The sequence below is a fragment of the Pleurodeles waltl genome, chromosome 9, assembly GCF_031143425.1.
Source record: "Pleurodeles waltl isolate 20211129_DDA chromosome 9, aPleWal1.hap1.20221129, whole genome shotgun sequence".
Classification (NCBI taxonomy): Eukaryota; Metazoa; Chordata; class Amphibia; order Caudata; family Salamandridae; genus Pleurodeles; species Pleurodeles waltl.
Window position 1 is genome coordinate 968,192,322 of NC_090448.1, and position 24,563 is coordinate 968,216,884.

General features: G+C 43.9%; 1 protein-coding gene across 33 annotated transcripts in view; it reads right to left on the bottom strand.

The window, feature by feature from the left end:
• NRXN3 (neurexin 3) overlaps nucleotides 1-24,563 on the bottom strand; it is a 1,990,994-nt gene that overhangs the window by 107,565 nt on the left and 1,858,866 nt on the right. The gene's annotated exons all lie outside the window — the stretch shown is intronic.

Genomic DNA, 24,563 nt, shown 5'->3' on the forward strand with positions numbered 1-24,563 from the left:
AGCCTAGTGTCCTTAGAGCCAGATACTATTGTTAGAACAAGATACTTTGACTAGGGGCACTATAACTGGGCCGCCATTTGCGCCAAGGTGAGCATGGTACGTGGGGCTGTAAGGACATGTATGTGTATGAATGGGATACATGTGTATGGGTGACTGAGTGCCTATGCCATATGTACTTTGTGGCACAGGACATACCTTTTGTCATATTTGGCACTGTTAGATGTATAACACAAACATACAACCATTCTTTGAACTGGGAGAAATTTAAAGTGCTGAAAAATGTTCAGCAAAAATGTTCTTAATATGGAACATTTTTCTGCACTTAAATTTCTCCCAAATCAAATATTCACTGTATTGTTCATTTATAAATATTGCATTGTGTCTACCAGCCACTTGGAGGAAGATGTCTGCTGTGTGTATAGGTGACACTTAGAAAGGGTAGAAAAGTAAACTGAAGAACTAACTTCATATTTATATGGATTCCATAATACTCAAGTGTCACATTTACAAACCGCAAGCATCTTTCTCCCTGTGGTCTATAGACATGGTGACATATTAATAGTGAAAAATATAGCATTTGCCTAAACCGGAGGAATTTAAAATGAAGAAACATGCTTCTTAAAACATTAAGACATAATTGGCTTAATAGAGTGGAGAAAAACATTAAGATAATGTTTCATAGAAATATTGTTCTTCACTTTGAATTTCTCCCATTAAAAAAATGACTGTATTTTTCAGTTACAAAAATATGGCACAATGTCCACTAGCCACTGGGTGCAAGTGGTCTGCTTCTTTGTAAATGCTCTTGAAATGGGAGAAAATTAAAATGAAGAATTAACTCAATCATTAGGATAACTTTTCATTTTAATTCTCTACCATTTAAAAGAATTCAGAAACAACATTTTGCTCTCATGCTTCAATATTGATTTGACAAGGACATTTATTTAAGAGTTAAATACGGTATTGCTTCAATTCTTCCCCCTGTGCCTGAGTCAAAAATCTGACTGAGCACTGCACATTATCAGCACTGCTATCCACAGTCTGTTGATGATAATGTAAAATAAGCCAAGACTTCCCTTGACTTTAAATTGAAAATGTGTCCCTGTGCTCATTTAAAAATTAACTAAAGGCTGCAAACTACTCCAAAGTTGTCTGCGAGCTACTGGTAGCTTGTGATCAACTGGTTGGAGACACCTGTTCTACATGAACATATTTACAGCAATAATGATCATAGCCATCTGAGAAGTGTACTCTGCTTGTTGTGACAAATGAACGAAGTCCCACGTGTGAGTATTTTCACACATCCAGATTGGTGGCCCTCTGGATGTGACCTTCCAGATGTTGCTCACATACGGCTTTACTGGTAGACTGGGAAGTCTGTGTTCTGGTGAATGTCCTTCCTAGAATGATACCTCTTGGGAAGCACATGCTTCAACTCAGCACTGGGGTGCAATGCCCAGCACCGCAGGCCTAACCTGCCCATTGGCTCATCCTAGAACTGGGACACTAACGATAGCCTCACAAATATAGCCAGCCAGTATCCTGAAGGCACAAAAACACTTACATGTAGGTGTGGATACTCACACCAAGTTCAGCATATACATGTCAGGAACACACTACATTTTCCTTATCTGGATTGTAAAGGCCCTCGTTCTGAGAGAACTTACTAAATGTGGTTGCCTCTAAGGGGCCTACAAGAGCACCACACTCCCTAAGTCAGGTTGAAAATTAGGCTAAGTCCCCCAAACACACTCCCACTTGAACAGGAAAAGTCTCTCCATGAAGAAGGTTTTCTGCTACATGTATTATATTGTTGGCAGCCATTTAACTTTGACGGAGAGAACTCTGAGTTCACAGCCAACTAAACGTCTCTGCAAACCATGGCCGATGGTACAAGGGCAGAATGAGAGAGAGCAAAGTCGTCCCTAGCGCTGAGGGCGGGCTTCCTACCCCCACCTCCTGTCCCGATAGCACCCATATCTGAACAATAACCTAACCAGAAAATCCAAAGAATGCTTCCGCCGACCAGAGGGGGGGAAGAGGTGTCAAACTGTGAGAGATAGCGACGGTTGATGCGAGCGGGCTGCAATTATGAAGTGCTCAGCGCAGTCGTTTGTTTGAATTAGAGAGGCCGCGCCGGTGCAGTATTTTATAACACTAGACACGGGTTTGAATTGGATTATAAACATAATGGAATGATGGGAAGCCAGGGGGAGGCAGGCAGAGGGAGCGCCAGAAAGGGAGAGTGAGATAAGGCGAGGGGGGGAGACATAATCAAAGCACAGGAGGCCAGGCAGGTGCGGCTGATACAACAATGGCGCTCCTCAGTCTTCCAGGAAGACAGCTCCCGCTGATGGCATGTCACCAGCATTAGGCGCCACCGCTGATTGGAGGAAAACATGTTGGAGGTCACCCCGAGGTGCGCCCTATCGCTGCGAGCCAGAGGCGAGATGTGCAGCCAGCTCTGATTTATTTTTAAGGACATGAGATAAAGAGAAAGCGACAAAATGAAAAAGTTCTGTTTAGTGGCATGTTCCGCGCGCGTTCCTTTCGGTGCCGCCTTCTCATTCTGGCCTGCTCCTGCTGTCATCTGCTCTTCTGCGGATTATTTGCTCTCTTACAGCTATGAAATCTTTTGATTTTCTTGCTTGTTTTAATTATGGAAACCTCTGTTTGTGTAACTTTCTATCTCTTTCACCGTACTGTCATTCCGCAATACTACTTTTTTCGTTACAGTTTCTTGAAATAATTTTTAGTCTTCGTTTCTACCTGCCTTTTTCATTGTAATTAGTGGTGGGGATAACTAACAAACTTTGATGTACTGTAATTGCTCAAAATTACAGTAAAATAATGCAAAGTTACCCGAGGAGAGTACCCCTGCATTTAGTGCTCTTTTCATAATACAAAACGCCCACTTCTGTCCAAAATAGACCCAAGGATGCATTTTGCGCTCAGAGATTTACCGCCTGTTCACGTGCTCTAGTAGTAGGCATTTCCCTCAAATCACTCTAAACTTTGCAAGTAGTCATAATCTCATCATTTTTTATAATTTCGTGCCACAAGAGCGATGTGAAATTACTCCGATTACTCACCCAAGCCTAACTGCAATGTATTTTGTGGAACTAGTATGAATATACTGCTTTCCATGCCCCATAGGAGGACAAAAGTCTTACTTTGTCTGCTCACCTTCCTAGGTGAATTGTGTGGACTGAAGATTTCCTTTGGAAGCCCATCTTCTCACAAGACTTGTTTACTTTCACTTTGGCTGCTCACCTTCTTAGGTGAATTGTGTGGATGGAAGATCTCTATTGGAAGCCAATCCTTCCGCAAGAGCTGTTTGTTTCTGCGAGGGCTACTGCAGTGTTACAACACATAATCCATACTTTTGCACAATGTTTAACTTGCCCAGATGGCTGCTGATGAAGGCAGATGGTGGGCAAGGCACTGGTGCTCATGTTTGATACCAGCACTCATGTTTCATCATTAGACTTTGACCCATGGAAAGGAGAAGGACGAGAAAGAAAGCAATGGGAAAGGGAGAAAGCAGGGATGAAAAAGAACTGGCAAAAGTGAGTTAGAAAGACAGGAAGTGTGGGGTGGAGTAATACAGAGACATGAGGTGGAATCAGGTCCACACAGACTTGGTATTCAGCAACCTCAGATGCTTTGGGAATGCACTCCTACGAGCAACTATGGCCCCTGCACTTATGTTTTCACAGATTAAGCATTGTCTTTGCGGAGTGATGTTTCTTTGACCAGTCTGCAGAGCTGGCCTATACAAGGCTTCTATGCAACTTCTCTTTTTTTCAGGACCACATGTCAAGTGGTTTCACAATGCCTTACTTGGGAAAGGTATATGTAATTTCCTGGGCAGGAGTCACCTGATTGTCATATTACTCATCAATGATTCTCAGAGCTTGTAAGGACAGGTGCTAAATGCGATCAAGAACTATACGTGAATCCTGGGTGAAACTCTAGTATATAATCAGCTGTTAGCTCAAGTCAACTATTGCATCATGCTTGTGGGTCTGGTTAAAATTTGGTGGGTTCACTTCCGAACAGCTGGGGTGGTGGAGGCAGAGGCACGCTTTCCCTAGCTTCAGTTGTGGCTGCCCATCTACCCAAGAATTGTCCATCCTTTGAATCAACATTTGATCCAAACCTATTACTATCTGCACAGTAGGAGCCCTATCACTGGAAAAAATCAGTAATAGCTGGTCTGCCATGCCATTTGTTGTCCTGAAGGTACTAATGTTTTTTCCTAAGGCAGATCCCCAAAGTGGAGGCCTGCTCATGAAAGAATATAACTAGTGTTCTCAAAGAGCTTTGAGTATTTTAGTTTTCCCTTCCAGGTAATCTAAAGTGCTAACACTTTAGATTACATGGAAGTTAGGAACAAAAAACACACTGACAGGAATGGTGTGGAAATGGCCATCTTTGATGGAAAACGCCTCCTGAAAACTATTTTCACCAGCATTGGACTCCTTCAACAGATTTCTAGATGGTAGAGTCAGTAGCGAATGTGTGGTCGGGAAATCCTTTTATGTTTTTTCTTCATCAATCTCTCATCTGGTTTTCAACCATCACCCTCTAACCCCACCATCCTGGTCTAATGCCATTCCAAAGCTGTTCACAGGGCTGTTTCACATTGTTTTGGTGTGATAGTAAAGTTTTCAGGAAAAACTGCCACACGGTTCCTTTCTCTTTCCCTATATGTTTTCTTCTCCTGTTCTCTCACACAACTCATCTGGCTCCTCTTACTCTTCCATGTACCCCCTATTAAAACATTTCATGGTAATGCACGCTATATGCAAAATAACAGCAGACCATAATCATTCCACTGGGTTTCTTGGACTTTCTGTAAGCACTCTGGCACCAGTAAAATGACTCTTCCTAGCTGCATTATAAAGACCCACATACTTGGGTAATGGCGGCCATATTGACAGTGGTACATTGAGTCCAACGATGCTGTGGCATCTTAGAACTACTACACGCCCCTAAAGTAGTTACCAGCTGCTTGGAGACCTGCCTCTGTTTTACTCTGCATGGGTGACAGAAGATTGCTGGTGATTGATCTTAGGCAACCGGGAACCCTAGAGTTGGTGTTCTAACGCTATCAAAAACCCAACTGCTTTGAGTTAAGTATTGTGTTGCCAAGGGCGGCTTCATTATCATCTGTTTGTAGTTGAGGGAGGGTGTGTTTGAGTCTCATGTAGCAGTGGGTAAGAGGGAATCACCTATCTATGCAAAATCAGTTGTGGTGGGCAAACAACAACAGAGATTAAAACTCTGTAGTGGCAAAGAAGTTGGAGTGAAACAGGTGCATTAGCAGGGCATCTTTTGAACACCAACACCAGCGCTAGTAATTCTCAACATCCAGTGATATTGAAAGTAAAAAGCACACAGAAACCTAAGCATAAGACCTGCATAGATTCAACCAGCAGGGTAGCTCAGTGAGTTCAACACTCAGTGCTGAACAAGATGGCACAGGCAATTGGCAAATTATATCTTCAAATCCCCATAAGGCTGTTCGCCCTTCCGAGGTTGAGTCCGGTCAGTAGGAGCACCCTTTCTTTATAGTGCTTAAAATCAGAAGCTATTATTAGCAGAACCAAATGTGAAACTCTGTCATGAACTTGCCATTTAAATGAATTATTTAGTAAGCAGGTAAATGGATTTGAAGCAAGGGACATGAGAGATGTCAACAAAGAATGGTGAGCCCAAAAGAGACTGTCTGAAGAAGGGGGTGACCTTCAAGCTGATCACACTGTACTCTGGAGCGCCCTGGTTAAATCGGTGCACAGAGGGAAGACATCAAACCCGCACATATCAGTTATCTGCTCATCGTCCTCGTATCATGGCTGGCATAACTATTGTCCTGTATTGCACCTTTTAAAATGAATGAAAGTCCCTGCCTTTTCCTATCTCTCTGCAGCCCGATCCAGCATTCCCTCAGCTACCAGTCCCGACAGTGTGGACAGCCATGGGAGCAAGGAGGGATGGCTACTCAGGTTCAACAAAGTTTATCCCCATCTGGTGCCCTTTGCTTGTAATCAACCAGGGAAGGGGGTAACAACACCAGGAAGGTGCTATCTGCAGAAGTAGGTTAATTCGTACATGTGTGAAAGGGTGTGGACATCATTACCTCTTCGTCCCCTTCCCTGTTCTTCTCATTATGAAATGAGGCATTCATGCCTCCACAGACACTTTTCTAAGCCCAAATTCCTGTAAAAAATATACTTAACACAAACCTCACCTCTCCCTCCTGGTACGTATAGCTTTGGCTTACCTGGAAACAGCCTGTAATACACCAAGTTTTATAATCATTTGAATGAAGTACCTGAGGCGGGAGGGAGGGATGTAGTGATCGGAATAGGGACGTCTGGACTCAGAGTAATGAAATTACCGGTAAGTAATCTATGCAATAAACAGATTAATCAGCGGCACATACAATACAGTGCTACAATAATGTGGTAGTGAAAGGGCTCATCTGTAGCACAGACCCATACTGTGGTTGTAAATAGCTCACCGGCAGCACATATCTTCTCTTCGGTTGCTAAATAGCCCTTCAGGCCTACAACGTGGCAGTGGAAGAACTCACCTTAAGCATTAACTAGCCATGTGGCAAGAAAAATGCCCCTGAAATGGCACCACTGTGGCAGTGAAAGGGCTCACCTGCGGCGCATGTCTACACTGTTGCGAAAAGCCTTGTCTTCAGCACAGGCCCCCAATGTGAAGTGGAAGGCCTCACCTGCAGCATTTGTTGACTATGTGGCAATGAAAAGCCAGTGAAAGTTCTCACCTGCAGGACTTGCCCACATTATAGTAAAGAAAGGGTTTACCTGCAGGACGTGCCCACCCTATAGTGATGAAAGGTTTCGCCTGTAGGATATGCCCACCTTATAGTAATGAAAGGAGTAACCTGCAGCACCTGCCCTCCGTATAGAAATGAGAAGACTCACCTGCAGCCCAAGCCCTCCTTGTAGTGATGAAAGGGTTACCCTGCAGCACATGCCGACCCATTAGTAGTGCATAAGCTCACCTGCAGCACATGCCCATCCTATATTAATGAAAGGGTTCACCTGAGACACAATCACACCCTATACTAATGAAAGAGTTCACCTGCAGCACATGCCCACCCTGTAGTAATGGAAGGGTTCACCTACGGCACAATCCCACCCTATAGTAATGAAAGGGTTCACCTGCAGCACATGTCCACCCTATAGTAATGAAAGGGTTCACCTGCAGCACATGCCCACCCTATAGCAATGAAAGGGTTCACCTGCAGCACATGCCCACCCTATAGTGATGAAAGGGTTCACCTGCAGCACATGCCCACCCTATTGTAATTCAAGGATTGACCTGCAGAACATGCCCGCCTAGCAGTGATGAAAGGGTTCTCCTGCAGCATGAGTCCACCTTATAGAAATGAAAGGATTCATGGGTCAGCTATAGCACGTGCCCACCCTATATTGATGAAATAGTTCAGCTGCGGCACGCGCCCACCCTATAGCGATGAAGGGGCTCACCTGCAGCTTATGTCCACCTTATAGTGATGAAAGGGCTCACCTGCAGCAAATGCCCGTCCCATGGTGATGAAAGGGCTTGCCTGTAGCAAATGCCCACCCTATAGCAATGAAATGGCTCACCTGCAGCTCATGCCCACCCATTATGATGAAAGGATTCACCTGCTGGACATGCTCACCCTAGAGTGATCATAGGCTCACCAGCAGTTCATGCCTACCAAGTGGTAGTGCATGGGTTCACCTGCAGCACATACGTATGCAGTAGGCATTAGTGAAAGGGCTAATCTCGTCCACCCCGTTGCATAGAAAGTGCCCTTGTTTAGGTTATGCCTAGTAAGTTTGTACTAGTGAGAAGCTCTCTACTCTGGCAGCAGTGAATGGGGTGAGGTGCAACTCACACAAACTATGTGATGCAGCAGGGAAGTGCCATCAAATTAGGTCGATTGTTTCAAGACCAGGAGACATGAACAGCACCACCAAAAAAATTGTAAAGCCAGTAAGTCCCAAAAGCAATATCTATTTTCTTTGCCAATACTTGTTTTTTATGTATCACATTCTCCTTCAATATGATGTGCTCCGGGCCCTGCACTCACCCAGCTTCCCATCTTTTGCCAACACTCTCACCCAGTGTTCTATGCCCCCCTTTTCTTTTCTTTCCTAGTTTTGTTGGCTGCATCATTTTTGGGTCTTGTCTGTGTGAGAATGCATTAGCCCATGAGTTCTCAATTGTGAGACTTTTGTATTTAGTAATGGGCTTGGAATCCGCCCATTTCTTACCATTTGTTGGCACCATTGTTGCTCTTCCTTGCTGCCTTCTCACTGAGCAGCATTGCCATGTGTCACTTCCTTTTCTTTTTGTGGTGCATGGACCATTTACAGATTCATTAGGTTTGGTTAGTGTCCCTCCGCTGCCAATTAACTGCTCAAGCTGTGATTCAGGTACTATTTCTGTGCTATGATGTGGTCAGGGTCAGACTGAGACAAAAGATAGGTTCGAGCACCAAAATAAAGGCGGCCCCCATTAGTGAAATATATAGCTAAAAAAGTTATAATATTAGTGAAATAAAGGGTACAAATCAGCCCACCTGGCCATAAAACCTGCCCACAACTGCTAAAAAAACATCCTACATACTCATTTGTCACAACATCCCATTGGGCAGTTCCTGGTTGCCCTATAGGTCAGTCAGCCCTGGAGGCAGTCAACACTGGCCATGTCTTTACTCTGTCTTTTAAGTTATCCCCACCATCCCCCTGCTTCTTCTCCCCTCCCACCCGCCCTCCAATCCCTGTTACTCCTCAGCTATTCCTTCTCCCCCCCCCGACAGAAAAAAACAAGTGCTATGAAGCGGCCAATGCTGGTTGATTTACAGTGCTTTTTTTCATCATCCCGTTATCCACCCTCACGCGATTACCAAAGCCAACCCCTTACCCACAGGCGAGATCTACTGACTTTGCCAATGCTTTTTTTATTAACTTTACTCACACAGTTGTCCACGTTCTGCCTTTCTCTGACTATCCTCTCTTAGCTAGTTAGCAATCTTATCAGTTTCCCCTAAAATGTATTTCTGATGTGGTATCAATTCATGTCAACATCTTGAAATTGGATATGTCTTTGTGGCCTGTGAAATACAACTCAGATGAGATATTTGACCTCATAAAAGAGACACTTAGAACTATATAGATGTGGACTGTCATGGCGCCGGTGACAGCCCTGCCTGGTCCGTCTGTGTCTGGAATCTGGGCCTCTAGCAGCCTGAATACTTCTCCCACCTCGCACGTTCCATGTGCCTTCGCCTGTCATTCCGACAGATTAGCTCTTCAAACCGTATGAAAATATAATAATATTAAAGCCAATAAAACCAGCCGGGGAACTATATTTCCTGTCAGTCAGTCCCCCCGCTTCCCCGGCCCTCTTGAACTGGTGCTTTTGCAGGGCTGGGTTTCATCAATCACCGGACCACGGGCAGCTCCAAGATAAAGGGGGGATTGGAATGGTATTGTGCATTACGGAACATTTTGCGGAATGATCTGTCAGTTCATATATTTATGCCGCCAAAGTCGGTCACGGCTGGCTCCTGTTGGTACTTCAGATTAAAATCACTCTCGTCCTTCTGGTTCTCACCTGGAGGTCATTCCTCAGCAGGAAGATGAAGGAGAGGGCTCGTGCCAGGCTTGTTCCAGCGCCCCCTTTCGCCTGTAGATGGCGTTATGATTTGGAACTGAAGGGGCTGGGTAAGGGCCCTTTGACCTCCAACAGCAAACTAAGCCAGGGTACCCACTAGAATATTTCATCTTTTTTAGAAAAGCCTAGAATCGTCGTAAAGGCCGTATTGTGGTCATGACAGAGCATATACTCACTCATTCAAGGGTGGTCCATCTCACTGTACATGGAAACTCACTCAACCACTTGAGAGGTCCCAATCAATGGCAATTGAAACACTCTTACTCAAGAAAAGCCCCTCTCATTGATCACAGAAACTCACTTGCTCACTGCAGAGATACATTTCACTCATCATACAACAGTAGCACTCAATCAAGAAGGTACCCCTCACTGACCTTAGAACCTCATTCAACCACTTAAGAGGGGTCCCTCTCAATGGTGAGAGAATCGCATTCACCTATTCTAGAGAGGTCGCTCTCACAGAATAAGGAAGCTAGGCAGCTTAAGAAAGGTCTCTCTCAAAGGCCACAGAAACATACTCACTCGCTCATTCAAGAGAAATTCTTCTTCCTGGACACAAAAACTCACTCAATCACTTAAGAACGCTCCTGCCTAATGGCCAGAGAAATACACTCATTCAAGAAATTTCCCTCTCACTGACCACAGAAACTCACTTGCTCACTTAAGATAAGCATCTCACTCATCATAAAACATATTCACTCACTCAAGAATGTAGCTCTCACTGACAACATACACTCACACAACCCCTTTAAGGAGCTCCATATCAATGGATATAGAAATAAACTCACTCACTTATTCGAGAGGTCCCTCTCACTTAACATAGAAGCTCATTCATCCACTTAAGAGACATACTTATCAATACTCATAAAACTCTCACTAAGGAAATAAAAAAACTCACTTGCTCATTCAAGATAATTCTCACTCATTACAAAAAACTATTCACTCACTCAAGAAGGGATCTTTCAATAACTATAGAAGCGTATTCAAACGTTCAAGGGAGACCCCTCCAAATGTCCAAATAAAAATACACACTCACTCATTCACTCATCCACTTGCTCACTGACTCAGGTTAGGTCCCTCTCATTTAAAAAAGAAACTCACTTGCTCACTCAAGAGAGATATTTTTCACTGGACACTGAAAGGTACTTATTCACTCAAAACAGATAGGTCTCACTGATCATAAAAACACATTCCCTCACTCCACAGAACCTCTTATTTACCATATAAACTCACTCACTCGCTCTAAAGAGGCACTTATCACTAGATATGGAAACTCACTTACTAATTAAAAATGTCATTCATTAATTCACTCTTGTGTGGAGCTTCTTACCGTCGATAGGAAAGTGCATGTTACTGCACGAGAGGTGCCTTTCACTGACTGCACAAATACACTGCCTCAGAGAGCGCGATAGGTGCTTCTCACTGACAGGAGATGCATGCACATGGTGTGCAACTGCACGAGAGGTGCCTTTCACTGACTGCGCAAATACACTGCCTCAGAGAGCACAAGGGGCGCCTCTCACTGACAAGAGACACATGCACACACTGTGCGACTGCACGAGAGGTGCCTTTCACTGACTGCACAAATGCACTACCTCAGAACGCATTAGGGGTGCCTCTTAATGGCAAGATATAAATGCACTCTGCGTGGGGCTGCACCAGAGGTTCCTTTCACTGACTGAACAAATGCACAGCTTCAGAAGGCAGGGACAGTACCTCTCACAAGAGGTGCATGCACAAGGTGTGCGCGACTGCACGAGACGTGCCTCTCACTGACAATAGATACATGCTCACTGGTGCAATTGCATGAGATGTGTCTTTCACTGCACACATACACGGCCTCAGATAGCACGAGGGGTGCCTCACACTGACAACAGATGCATGCCCCCTGTTTGCTACTGCACAAATGCACTGCATCAGAAAATACGAGGGGCTCCTTTATCTAACGGTGGATACATGCACACTGTGTGAGACTACAGGAGAGGTGTTAATCACTGACTGCGCAATTACACTGCCTCAGAGAGCACGAGGGGTGCCTCTCACTGACATGTGATACATGCAGACTGTGTGCAACTGCAAGACAGTTGCCTTTCACTCACTGCAGAAATATATTGCCTCAGCACGGGGGACTCGTCTCACTGACAAGAGATACATGCACACTATGTGCGACTTCACGAGAGGTGCCTTTCACTGACTGCACCAATACGCTGCCTCAGCACAAGGGGTGCCTCTCACTGGCAGAACATACTTGCACACTGTGTGGGATTGCACGATTGGTGACTTTCACTGACTGCACAAATACACTCCCTCAGGAAGCACGGGGGGGGGGGGGTGCTTCTCAATGACAAGAGATACATGCTCCCTCAAGAGAGAGATATTTTTCACTGGACACTGAAAGGCACTTACTCACTCAAAACGGATAGGTCTCACTGATCATAAAAATCACTTTCCCTCACTCCACAGATCCTCTCATTCACCATATAAACTCACTCGCTCGCTCTAAAGAGGTACTTATCACTAGATATGGAAACTCACTGACTAATTCATGGATATTTACAGTATAGTTGTGTATCGTCAAAACACCGAGCAATGTAAGGTCTGATGTGCATTTCATAAAAATGTCATTCACTAATTCACCCTTGTGTGGAGCTTCTTACCGACGACAGGAAAGTGCATGTTACTGCACGAGAGGTGCCTTTCACTGACTGCACAAATACACTGCCTCAGAGAGCACGATAGGTGCCTCTCATTGACAAGAGAGACCTGCACACTGTGCAACTGCACGAGAGGTTCCTTTTACTGACTGCACAAATACGCTGCCTCAGAGAGCAGAAGGGGCGCCTCTCAATGACATGAGAGACATGCACACACTGTGCGACTGCACGAGAGGTGCCTTTCACTGACTGCACAAATCCACTGCCTCAGAGAACACGAGGGGCGCCTCTCACTGACAAAACGAGGGGTGACAAACAATAGAGACATACAAATTACGTGTGACATGTTCCTTTCACGGAGTACACATACACGTACACTGTCTGTGATAGAAGCTGGGTGCCTCCGACTGATAATAAATACACGCACACTGTGTGCGACAGCATCTTTTGAAACTCTCACTAAGAATAGATACATGCACGCAGTGCGTCACTTCATGTGTGGCGCCCCCACTGCCCACAGAAACCTCTACACATTCTGTGACACAACAGAAGCGGCACACTGCCTGTGACTTCGTGTCTGCCCTTACCACAGAATCATGCACCCCGTCTATCACCCCATGTGTGCTGCCACAACCCACAATAGAAAGCTGTGCACGTTCCGTGACAGCTCGAGAGACGCCTCTTCCTGGGAACATATAACACAGCAGGAGCGGGGCCGATGACTAACCACAGAAACATACGTCCCGGTCCTCCTCAGCAGCAGACGGTAAATTCTATAGTTCAAGATAGGAATTAAAAATGAGTTTTATGAGCCAGCCTTATTCTCCAAAGCAGCCATAAGACAAATTAAAGACGACGAAACATTTCCTCTCTGAGTGAAATGGTAACAACTGGGGGCGCCTCTCTCTCAGCTAGCCGGGTCGGTCGTCATCGCTTAGGAGCCACCGACCGTAGTTGAACCTCACCAGAGGCTCGTAAGGACCAGTGACTAAGAGACCAGGAGCAACAAAAAGAAGGTAGGCTTGGGGAGGGGTGGTCAGGGCCGCGGCCCTGGAAATGCAAAGAGGGGCGGCCGAGGCTCGGCAGCCCCTACTTTATGCGTGGACTTGCTTCCGGTGCCTGCCTGGGATGGGACAAGCCCGCGCACCTGTGACCATTCTGCGGCCACAGCCCGAAAGTCCCTACGGATACGGGAAAGATCTGTGGGCCACAGCGCCTCAAACTCGCCTCTGACTGGAGCAGGGACAGGCACATGCCGAGCGAGTCGCTGAAGGTGGGGTAGGGCTGGGGCAGAGTCAGGTATCAGGAATAGGAGCTACGGAAAGTCTAGTAGCCGCTGAAGAAAGGGTAGGGTTGGGGTAGAGTCTGTTATGGGGAACAGGAGGTACGAAAGGCCCGGTAGTCGCTGGAGGGAGAGTAGGGCCGTGGTAGAGTCTGTTATAGGAAATAGGAGTTACTGAAAGGCCAGTAGTCCCCGAAGGGAGGGTAGGGCTGGGGAAGAGTCAGTTATAAGGAATAGAGGCTACGAAAAGTCCAGGAGTTGCTGAAGAGAGGGTAGAGTCCCTTATGGGGAGTAGGAGGTACGGAAAGGCCTGTAGTGGCTGAAGGGAGAGTAGGGTTGGGGAAGAGTCAGTTATAAGGAATAGAGGCTACAAAAAGTCCAGGAGTCGCTGAAGAGAGGGTAGAGTCCGTTATGGGAAATAGGAGATACAGAAAGGCCGGCAGTCGGTGAAGGTAGGGTTGGGGTAGAATCAGTTATAGGGAAAGGCCTGGAGTGCTTCGACAGGGCCTATCAGACAAGCTTCTGAAAGGTGATGGCGAATAGTGGCTATTTGGAGCCTACTGCCTCAAATACTGAGCTCTGGCCAAGGCGCTCTGGCCAAGGCGCAATCAAATACCTTTGAATAATTCATTTGTAGGGCTGGGGCAGAGTCAGATATATTATTCAGAAACTCCAAAGGGCTAATCTGTTGGAGTAGAGCCATGTGAAGTGAGGTTCTGGGATAGTCAGTCACATGGAGGAGAAGCTCCCGAAGGGCTGGGGCAGCTTCAGGCGAGCTACCGGAAGGCTAGCTTGGGGCCGAGGCAGCCACAAGGCAGATGAGCCTTCCAAAAGTGGGTAAGGTGTTGACTTCAGCAGTTAAAGAGCGGAGGGTCCGGTGAAGACGATACTGGAGAGGCAGAAGAGGTGATGGAAGGGGTGCAGCTAGGTTGGGGTAGAGTCTGCCACTTGTCAGATGCAAATTTGTGGTTCTAACGAAAGGGAAAACAAGAAACAGCCTAGGTCACCACCTCTAGTGAACAGATTGTCCCTAAAAGTAGCAATTACCGTCTCATTTTTATAGATGGTAACATAATGCCATTTTGCCCAAGACAATAAGGCATCCTTGCACTGACTTTAAGGAGCGAATTAAACACTATTTGGCCTGTGGCATTAGCAGTGACATAACATCTAAAATGTTAGAAGGGCTGCAGTAGGGCCAGTCACTTCAGGTGAGCTTTCAAAAGGTTACCAGTAGGGCTGGAGTTACCCACCCACGTGTCAGAGGAGTCTCTGAACACCTAGTAAGTCCAGGTTGGAGTCAGTCATACATTGCAGGCACATCTGAAAGGCTTGGTAGCTGTTTCAAAGGCTGATATGTCACAGAAAAGTCTGAAATGAGAGTAGGCGCAGGGCAGAGTCAGTCACATATCATAGGTGATCTGAAGGGGTGTGTCAAAGCCTGACATGTCACAGAACCTATTGAAATGCTGGTAGAAGCTTAATGAACAGCCAGCCCTCTGACAGGAGAGCCTGACGAAGGCTAGAAGGCTGCAGCCAAGTCAGTCCTACCTTAAAGGAGCTCATAGGACCAAGAGGATGTGGCAGAGCCAGCCATGTCCAAGAAGAACATCAACACTGATTTATCACTGAAAACAATGCCAAGTGGTCCATCGTGCCACTACGATGAGCCAGCATTGTTCCCTATCGCCTGTAATTCTTCTGTATTATTGGTGGAGGCACATTTGGAGAAAATAGCCTTCAGAGAAGGAGTCATTCCAAATGTGGCAGGCATGATTCAGAAGGCTGTGAATTAGCCATGAACAGTCTTTGTTAGGCACCCTTCTTAATAGTCAGTACTTTTAAATTATGTAGAGTCTTCTTAATGTCAGCCTGTAATGTGCAGCTTTACTGTAGATTCCCTAGTATGAACTATTTTATGTGGTACACTTTCATAACGAATTGTTTGTTGGAAGTCCACTAACTAGGAGCAGGCTTATTGGGTATGCGTGATCACAATATGTCATCTGAAGGCCAGTCTTCTTCAATACTGTCTGTCATACTCCTCCACAAAGGCCCGATAGTCAGATGATCATTCACCCAAGACATTCGCATCAGGATGTCCTTCCATCATGCACAATACTTTAGAACGCTATTCACTCTCAAGAGGCTCACTTATGCTCCTCCGTCAAGTGCTATCTTACAAAAGATGGTTCCAAGGTGGATTTTCGTGGAAGCTGCTCAATCAAGTACAGTACTACTAAAGATCATGGACCTGGACCATGTTGTTTAAGCCCCATCAAAACTGATAGTGCACCGATGATGATTTACCCTTGACAAACTTGTTGATGCCCCTCTATCATGTGCTCTTCAGTAAAAGGCCAATTAAAAAGACATGCAATTTGATTAGTCTCCATCAAAGGCTGTGTACTTCGCTTCCCTGCTAGTGATGCTCCTTCATAGTCTCTCAGATGCATACTCTGACTTGTAGAAGTAACTGCTGAGAAAATGTTATAACAAGTTGCTATTGATTAGAAAGCTCATCACTGTCAATTCAGAGAATTAAAGCAAACAGTCCACCCTTAATCCCAATTTCCTTATCAACGCCCTATGTCTCCCTGACACACACCTCCTTTTTCCCTCTTCCCTACCCATTCCACGCTCTTTATCATAAATTAAAGAAGCATGATCCTTTCCTGTAACACGTTTCATAGCTGAATATAAATAGAAACATTACAGAGAAAGTAGACTAACCCAGACTAACTAAGCACTGATGAGATTACTGAAATGACAATGAGATTAGGGAACATGTCCATGTTAGACACCACAGAGTAGCTATAAGTCATTTTTTATTTAAAAAAACGGAAAATCGCAGAATCATGCTTAAAACAAGGTGAAAGAGTTCCATAACTGAGTGAGTATGACAGTGGAGTTGCTGTCGGTCTAGAACACGAGAATAGATAGGCAGTTCTGTCTTTATTCCTCATTCAACGGACAGGGATACGTTATTGGGGAATAACAAGCAAGCCCTCGTGATATGTGTCCACCAGGAAGAGAGCAACGAGCATTAACCATGTTTTTCATAAATATCATTCTAATTCCCCTTTGGCGACTTTGGGGACTCGAAGGGCATAGAGAAAATGGATACTAGACCAAATAATCCTACCTTTATGCGAGGCCAAAAGGAATACAGAAAAGAAGAGAATTTAGCGATAAATTGTGCAGAGAGATCCCCCCTTTTAGATGAGCTGAAGTATATTTTCTTTCGTCTTTTCATATTTCTCAATAAAGCAAGACAGTCTTTCCCCTTTAGGTCAGCGTGACTTTTCATTTCCTACCCTGCGCTACTGTTAAAGAGGATTGCTCACAGACAATTTCGAATACCAATTTCTAGCCTTATTGAGCACCCATAGGGATGAGACCAGCATGTTGACACCTGACACAGTAATTTGAAGTTGTCATGGAACTGAAGAAGCGAATACTGCAGCAAAGACAAAAAACACACCCATCGCTCCTCAGTCTTGCAGACTTTATCATGGTCTCGTGTCTTTTGTAACAGCCGAACCCTTATTACCAGGTTTAAATCCATTTTCTACATGTATTAAAATGTTTGCAATGCCAGACCTACTCATTTTATTTGAATCGTAAAATCTGCACATTTCGAGAAGATACATCAGAGCAATCTTATGCAGGAGATAACTCGGATTTAAAATTATGGGGGTTGTTACAACTTTGGAGGAGGTGTTAATCCGTCCCAAAAGTGACGGTAAAGTGACGGATATACCACCAGCCGTATTACGAGTTCCATAGGATATAATGGACTCGTAATACGGCTGGTGGTATATCCGTCACTTTACCGTCACTTTTGGGACGGATTAACACCTCCTCCAAAGTTGTAATAACCCCCTATGTGTTCAGTCGGGGGATGGTGTACTTCAACTTCATTTTCACTATCACCAGAGCACCGGTGTTTTTGCAATGTCGTTTTATCCAGGGGCAATTCCTTCATTATGGTTCCATCACAGAGAAGATCCTGACAATTATTGTTCAAGCTTTTGGAACCTTGGAAAGGGGATTTTTTTGGTAGACATCGGAAGGTAACAGCTTACTGAACATGAGATCAACCAAGATTGTGAATGTCTTGCCAATGGAATTTAAGGGCATCATTTACTCCCCAGTCTCTGTTTCTCCTACAGTTCAGGGTGAACTATATTATTATGAATTGAGCTTTGGCACAGGGCGAAATTTGGAAAGCACACCTTCACTTTTAACAAATTAAACTGCATTACTCAATCAAGCAAAAGAAAGTAAAGCTCAGACCTTGACAGGGACGGTACCCAGCTGATAAACCATATTTATTTCACTATCACAATTTAAACATTCTAAGGGCCAACCAGCTATTTTCACTATTGGCTGTAGCAAGCATTGGCAACGTCAATAGTTCTCACCTTTTGTAATGAGGTGCAAAGCCATTGGCTTTGCCAGTGTTTGATTGCACTGTGTAAAGTACAGAAAAAGGGTAGCCTTACACTCAGCATGTTCTTTTAACTTACAAATGAGCGAAATGCAAGTTATTTTTTAAAAAGAAAGGAATGTTTTTTTTACGTGTGCACCTGCCTACATGTGAGCAATATATGCAACCTCCATTCGTCTGGGATTGAAACAGAACATAAACGTCAGATCTGTTGCACATGCACATATCGGTCCCATTCTGGGTAATCAAAAAGATTAACAAACCCACTTCCACGCTTACCAGGGCACCAGCTTACACCTGCAAGAATTAGTTATAGGTTGTGAAGAACGCGCAGAGAAGTGCACTGATCAATGCCATGTTTACCAGACGAATGAAGGAAATGGAAATTTAAGGGAACAATACTACTTGCTGCAAAAATATAAAGTTAGAAGGATAGGGAAATTGGCATATTTTGCTAACCATATAGGTGCATAATATATGCGTAATGCGAGTAATGCAATCCTAGAGTAAGAGGAAAATGACAGTATGTCACCCCTGAACATGAATATATACATCTATGCACAGACGTTGCCCACATTACAAAAGAGTTGCTATGACATTTGTGTGAATCAACAAAAAGGTATGACACTTGAACACATTTCATTTTAGCTCAGTGTAACTATAGGTGTGATTTAGAGTTTGGCACAGTGGGAACCATGCCATTAGTTCGAAGAGCTCTAAACTCATAAAGATCACAGCATCTTCGCACAGTTAGAGGACGAGAGGCACAGAATCAAGAGGAGGTGTTTAGGGTGCTATACTCCCTAATAAATCTAGTTTCTGGTAAATAGTTGGGTACATGTGGTTTCAGTTGATATGTTGAGGTGAATTCACCAGGATTTGTTACATGCACACAAACAAAAAAAGAACACACTCTATCCCAATCTCTGTTTTGAATGTTTGCAAAAATGTTTTCTTTTTTTTCACAAAATATTGTTTTCTCTCACTTAGTGCCCTTACCAATCCGTATTCTCTCTTTCCACTGCCCCTTAAGCCCTCATACGGCCTGCTTGTCATAAAACCTATTTTAATAGTATATGTCAGCATGATTGTTGAAAAATCTGAAGCTACCCCCCCCCCCCCACACACACACTCCCCCACCCAGTCTTACTGACCAAGCTACGCCCCTTCTGGCAACCCATCTCTCCAAGGACCATTGGTATACAGTGGTGCTAGCCGGATTACCCGGCCCAGGTCCACCACAGTAAGCAGGGCAGAACCAACCTGGGAGGGGAAATAATGGCACCGAAGTGCCAGAGGAAAACTCCATGTGCCTCAGAGTTATAGTTTTCTTTGTTTTTCCAAAACAAATCCACTTTAGGAATTGTTTAAAAAGATGCTGATTGTGTCAAGCAAACGTGACGCCTGCTCTGGATTCATATGCGCCTATAGTGCACCCGCCACGTCATTGTTGCTTTAAGCCACTCAATGGCGCAGGTGACTTCATGGGTAACGATTGTGCTTTATTAACTGGGACAAGGCTGAGACAATACCCCTTTCTAACATTTAATCAAAGACACCCACAGAATCTATGTGGTCCACCTCGCGACCATCCATATAGAATGTTTAATGATCCCGGAAGACGGCGGCGAGAGTGAGACGGTACATTGAGACAGTAAGTATATCTACTGTGCACGCTATTCTTATATGATTATATAAGAAACCATTGTTGCAGTCCTGACGAAAGAAGAATGGCGGAAGGAAGTTCACTCAGTGGTCAAATTAGTTTTTGATTAACACGCGTTTTTTAATTGGCGAAGAGCCCTGCAGAGAATAAAGGCTTTGTTTGTTGCCTCTTGTTCATTTTAATGAAGTCAGGGTAGCATTTCTGTGTGATCAGAAGCCCATTGGTAGGAAAAGTGCCAGTAAGGGCCTCAGCATAAACAGCAACACCAGCACTTTTTGAGGTGCTGGGACATCAACTGTAATAACAAGTGAGATGGAAAGACTGTCCCTCCACTCCCCCTGATATGGTGTTTGGATAAGTTCTTGGACTTGATGGGACTTGTGAAAATGACCATACTGGTGCAGATCATGTCCGGAATTATAAACAGCTGTTTCTGCCATCCCTCGCGAGGTAACTATTCTTTTTTTTTTTTTTTTTACCTTTACTTTTTTCCCCTCTCCTTTTTTAGTTTTCTTCTTTCTCATCTAACCCCGCCTGTTTTTACCATTTGTTCCTGGACCACTTTCCTGCTATCCAGATTTTTGGGAATGATGGTTAGATATATTATCAAAATCTGAATGGATAATTGCAACATTCAATTTGGTTTCCAGGGTATTAATAACAAAATAATTGCCTTTTTCCGGCAAAGCCGATGAGAACTCCAAACCATCACTTATTCACGGTAGATATGTTAAGTAATGAATAATTGTGGATGAGGTATAAGCAGACCCGTGGCACATGACAGTATAAGGCACAGTTGATTCATTCGATTTTCAAAACTTGTCAGAGAGGTGCAATTCTTGAACTCAGAGCATGCACTGGGGAGCAAGTGTCATTGTAAGGTGCCGCGACCAAAAATCTGAACCTTGCATAGAAGCATATGTTCAAGGGGAAAGACTTAATCATATTCATATTGGATGATGACATGAGCTCTGTGTGGAATATGAGAACATTTTATCCAGTCAGTAATTTCTCAGCCTTATGTTGAGCTTTTTGCATAGGAATGAGTACTCAGTGCCTTAAAGGCAGTGAAGGCTTTTAAGGACTGGCTTATGCGGTGACATTCTTGAATTGAAGATATGCCTTGCAACTGAGTTTAGAACAATCTTCGAGGATGGAGTTTCAGTGGCAGTCCTATTGGGTCACAAGTCATTTTTGTGTAAGTGTTCAAACTTCAGAGCAAAACACACGCCTGTTTCATTCTACAAAAGTTTCAAGATGCAGTTGTCCCAAAAGAGCTGCCCCTTAGGCAGTTGGTAATCCAGAGTAATTCCTAGTATTTTTTTCTTTCATCAGCAGACTACCATCAGCATCTGAGTGGTACGAAACACCCGAACTTTCCCCCAATTGCCCTAAAAGGAAGAAACACATTTGTAGTTGAAAATCAGGGACCTTGAGGGACTCCAAATGAAGGCAGAGCTGTTTTCATTACCTCGAATCATAAGGCAGGCGAAAAGGACAATCCTTGTGAGAATAGTAATAGTGCAGCTGGCCCACTTGTCTAAGAACTATAGAGCGGATCTCATTCACAATGCTGCCTCTTAACCCAGGCCCAAAAATGGTTACAGAAACATTCACATTAAACTCCGTTGACTCACTGCTATTATCTTGTAATAGAGTCTTCAAAAATATGCCTTGTCCTGAAATGAACATCTTCGTAGCATGTTATAGTCCAGATATCACTGAGGTTCTGAGTTTTATTAACAGAGAAGCTGGTCTGATATACCCAGAATTTGAACAGTGATCTGAAGACTTTGATGAATCAGAAACACTTCCATTGACCGGGATGCTTTTTCCCCCACTAAAATCGCTAAACAATGCTTTAAGTCGGCAACATCCCCTTCATTCCAGGAATCAGTTCGAGACCTACCTTGTCATGAGCGGACAGATAGGATCTTGGACCCATACCAGCTGCGTTCAGGTGGCTTAGGAAGAAGATATATGCAGTGTTTGTAAGGAAGCATTAAAAGCTTGGGTGAGTATGATTCGATGATGTCTGCATTAAGAGCATAGGCATGTTGTATGTGTGTGGCGGGGCAGGTGAGTGTATGAACGTGTATGAACGTGTCTGAATGTGTATAGAAAGTTCAATCTCTTTCTGAAAACAATAATAAATTGCATCCTGAATTTTAAAGGCGGTGGGGGCGAGAATAAAGGCTGAAATGTTGCAACAGCTGTAGGATGCAGCATTTTCATTACATGAAAAAGACTTCTACAACTCAGCCGGGCTTGAATTTCAAACCATTAATGAGCATAATGGAGTGCAGATCCTAAAGCAAAGCAGCACTGGCTTTGGCATCCTATATCTGAGAGACAAAATACCTCAGGAATGAATTTATAGTGATGAAAAAAAAAACAGCAAAGAACAGCATCTTTGGAAATGCAAGTAAACATGGGTCAAATGGGATCTTTTTGGACCAATCAGTCAAAACGATCATATGGGTAAAGTCCTCTCATTTCCTACGGAGACTGCACTTACCAGAGAAAATTTGAAGTTTGCATTTGGTGTACATTAATACATGCTTTCTCCATAGCTGTATTGATCAGTGAGAAAGACCTGCCAGGAAGTTTCTCAGTGGCACATGATTTGCGAGAAAAAAACAACACTGAAATGTTGTCACATAGTTATAGGATATAATGAATATTAATGGGGTAAGTAAGAGCAGATACATTCATTTGCAAACAAAAAGTATGTCAATTTAAAACAATGGCACAATTTGTTGCACTCCTGCAAATATGAACTGATTTGAAATTAGCTCATTTCAAAATGATAACATTATAAACTATAATGTATGGTTTGTAGTCATCATTGCTTTTGCATGCAACGATTTTTATGTTTTGGCTTGACAGTACCGCTGTTGCCAGACAATTATGTGAGAATGAGAATCAGCAGGAGAGGAGCTTTGGCACTGCCCACATGTTGGGAGCCAGAGGTTTTTGTTTTTATTGGGCAGACATTGTGTGCTTTCACAAAAAAGTGCCTGTGTTCCACACAGCTCTGATCAGTTTGTTTACTTATCCAGCTGTGTGAGGTTGAAGTTTCAGGGGCACACAAACAACATTATAGTGCAATTAAAGTGTCTTAGATAACTAGATAATGTATGGTATTTCTCTCTGCAGCAGCACGCTTGACAGTGGAATTGTCACCTGACAGTTTAGCCTACCAATTTATTTACACTGTTATTTGCTTCCACACAAATACATAGCTATTTCCATGCTATCTACTTTTAATTTTTCACATTACAATTAAATGTTCCTTTAAAGCCTGATCTATAGGCATTGCCAATGCTTGTTTGAATAATTGAAGGGGCATTTGAAGGGATCTTAACTAATTTTACTCACAGCCATATTCTTTCCACTGTTCCCTCTTGGATCTCCCAGCCCCAATCTGAATTTGTATTGTTTCTCTGAATGTAATTATTTCAGTGACAAATTTTAGAAATGGCAGGTATGATTTTTCAGACGTAAGGGACGTGAAGAGTAACATATTTATCTAGCATATTTTTGGAGGAACAGCTGGTGCCTTAATTTTCGCTTTACTTGCTTTACTGTATGAGAATTGTTCTTCATATACAAGGTGTAAACAAACAATTGCTATTGTTGGAGAGGAATGTTGATTAATTATTTTTGTATTTATAATCCGATTTGTTCTTTTCATTGTAATGCAGGGGCGGCTCCTCCATATGGGCGGAGGAGCGTCGCCCCCTGCAGCAGCAGAAGCTGCAAACCTTTCAGAAAGAAAAAGATGATAAACAATGTTTATCAGCCTTTCGTTCTGAAAGGGGCGGGGCATTGGGGTGACGTGCACTGAGGGAGAATGCTCAGCACTCTCCCTCAGAGCGCATGTGTGTTTGGCCGGCCATCTAGGGCCAGCCAAACACTCATGTGCAATAAGCTGTCTCCAGCCTGGCAACACCAGAGAGCCTGCACAGGCAGGCTCCCTGTCTGTCCATGGAAGCGCCCAGGCTGGGCGCTCCAAGCCAATCCTGACGCTGCTCAGAGCAGCGTCAGGATTGGCACAGGGCAGGCTGGGAGCCTGGACCTGCAGCGAAGGCAGCAGAGATGGAGGAGCGGAGCGTGACGAGTTAAGGTAAGTTAAAAAAAATAATAATAATAATGTAATGTATTCCCCCCCTGCTCCTACATCCCTCTGTCCCACATTCCCCTCCCCATCGCGCTGCACCCACCCCGCCCCTTTTAGGAGCTGCGAGCCACGACTGTTGTAATGTATTTTCATTTTTCATTTTGAATTTGGATATTTTAGTTGCTGCTTAAGGAAACATATTAGTCTGTTTACCAATCACCAATAAAAGCTTCTTGAGTTGACATGTAAAACGCAAAGGAGAAGGAAGGGTAATATGTTTAATTTAGCATGTTAAGGATAATGTCTATATGGGTCAGAGAATTTAAGCATGGATACGAAATAATGTCAACCAAACATAGGTAAGAACTGCCACACTTGGTCAACATTTTCATATTAACTCAGTTAGAATCAGTTATAAACTGTGATTTTTTAGACAGGTGCCAAATGCTCGTAGCAACACATACAATCACCACTTTGGCGGTTGAGTTACATTTTACACCATTAACACCATGTTATTCAGCTGTATCTACACGCTCACAATTTCAGTGCTATTAGCTAGATGTGTTTTCAAATTCTTACACATTTTTTGCCAACAAAAGAATATCGCTTTCCACTAGAAATCAGTTTCTTTACAAAGAACCAATCTCAGCAGAACAACCAATCTCAGCATGTGGTCC